The sequence below is a fragment of the Tachyglossus aculeatus genome, chromosome X4 (assembly GCF_015852505.1).
Source record: "Tachyglossus aculeatus isolate mTacAcu1 chromosome X4, mTacAcu1.pri, whole genome shotgun sequence".
In the NCBI taxonomy this organism is placed as follows: Eukaryota; Metazoa; Chordata; class Mammalia; order Monotremata; family Tachyglossidae; genus Tachyglossus; species Tachyglossus aculeatus.
Window position 1 is genome coordinate 41,661,352 of NC_052098.1, and position 2,379 is coordinate 41,663,730.

The following is a 2,379-nucleotide window of genomic DNA, read 5'->3' on the forward strand; positions in this document are numbered from 1 at the left end:
TTGTCTGCTGTGTGACTTTGGGCAAATCACTTAACTTCCCTGTGCCTCAGTCACCTCATCTGGAAAATGGGGATTAAGACTGTGAGCCCCACGTGGGACAGCCTAATTACCTTGTATCACCCCCAGAGTTTAGAACAGTGCTTTGCATATAATAAGCACTTAATAAATACCATTATTATATTAAGTGATTAATACAATGCTAAGCTCTTAGTACAGTGCTGAGTGCTTAGTACAGTGCTTTGCACACAGTAAGCACTCAATAAATACCACTGAATGAATAATGATGATGACATTTTTTAAGCACTTACTTTGTGCCAGGCACTGTACTAAGCATTGCAGTGGATACAAGCAAATCATGGTGGACACAGTCCCTGTCCCATGTGGGGCTCACAGTCTCAATCCCCACTTTACAGATGAGGTAACTGAGGCACAGAGAAGTGAAGTGACTTTCATTCATTCATTTGATCGTATTTATTGAGCGCTTACTGTGTGCAGACCACTGTACTAAGTGCTTGGAAAGTACAATTCGGCAACAGATAGAGACAATCCCTATTCAACAACAGGCTCACAGTCTAGAAGGGTGGAGACAGACAACAAAACAAAACAAGTAGATAGACATCAATAGCATCAAAATAGATAAACAGAATTAAAGATATATGCACATCATTAATAAAATAGAATAAGTATGTACATATATACACAAGTACTGTGGGTTGGGGAGGGGGTAGAGCAGAGAGAGGGAGTTGGGGCAATGGGGAGGGGAGGAGGTGGAGCAGAAGAAAAGGGAGGCTCAGTCTGGGAAGGCCTCCTGGAGGAGGTGAGCTCTCAGTAGGGCTTTGAAGGGAGGGAGTGTGCTAGTTTGGTGGATGTGAGGAGGGAGGGCATTCCAGGCCAGCGGGAGGACATGGGACAGGTGAGAATGAGGTAAAGTGAGGAGGTTAGTAGCAGAGGAGAAGTGTGTGCGGGCTGGGCTGTAGAAGGAGAGAAGGGAGGTGAGGTAGGAGGGGGCAAGGTGATGGAGAGCTTTGAAGACAATAGTGAGGAGTTTTTGCTTGATATGGAGGTTGATAGGCAACCACTGGAGATTTTTGAAGGTGGGGGGGCGGTGACATGCCCAGAGTGTTTCTGTAGGAAGATAATCCAGACAGCAGAGAGAAGTATAGACTGAAGTGGGGAGAGCAGGTTGGGAGATCAGAAAGGATGCTAAAGCAGTAATCTAGTCGGGATAGGATGAGTGACTGTATTAACTAGGTAGCAGTTTAGATAGACAAGAAAGGGCAGATCTTGGTGATGTTGTGAAGGTGAGACCAGCAGGTTTTGATGATAGATTGGATATGTGGGGTGAATGAGAGAGCAGAGTCAAGGATGACACCAAGGTTGTGGGCTTGTGAGATGGGAAGGATGGTAGTGCTGTCCACAATGACGGGAAAGTCAGGGAGAGGACAGGGTTTGGGAGGGAAGATAAGGATCTCAGTCTTGGATTTGTTGAGTTTTAGGTGGTGGGAGGACATCCAGGTGGAGATGTCCTGAAGGCAGGAGGAGATGCAAGCCTGGAGGGAGGGAGAGAAAAAAGGGGAGGAGATGTAGATTTGGGTACCATGCCCGTAGAGTTGATAGTTGAAGCCGTGGGAGTGAATGAGTTCACCAAGGGAGTGAGTATGGATGGAGAACAGAAGGGGACCAAGAACGGACCCTTGAGGAACCCCTACAGTTAGGGGATGGGAGGGGGAGGAGGAGCCCACAAAGGAGACTGAAAATGAACGGCCAGAGAGATGAGGAGAACTAGGAGAGGATGGCTTTCGTGAAGCCAAGGTTGGATAATGTGTTGAGGAGAAGGGGATGGTCAACAGTGTCAAAAGCAGCTGAGAGGTCAGGTAGGATTAGGATAGAGTAGGGGCCATTGGATTTGGCAAGAAGGAGGTGATTGGTGGCCTTTGAGGGTGCAGTTTGGTGGAGTGGAGGGGACGGAATCCAGATTAGAGGGGGTCCAGGAGATAGTTGGAGGAGAGGAAATTGAGGTTGCAAGTGTAGATGACTCGCTCAAGGAGTGTGGAAAGGAAAGGTAGGAGGGAGATGGGGTGATAACTGGAGGGGGCTGTGATGTCGAGGGAGGGTTTTCATGAACTTCTGATGCCCTGGCTCATGCTCTATCCACTACGCCATGCTGCTTCTCTGATTTTCCCCTTCCCCTCTCCCACCCAGCTGTTTCCCTCCCTCTCACCCACCAAGACCGCTCCCCCTCAACCCCTACCAAGGATTCCTCTGTACCAGCGCAGGTCCTCCGCTTCTCCCTCCCGGCCCCCCTCCTCCCCTTCTCCCCGCCCCCACCCCATCCCAGTTCTCCTTTCCCATCGCCACGCCCCTTCCCACTCTCCCCGC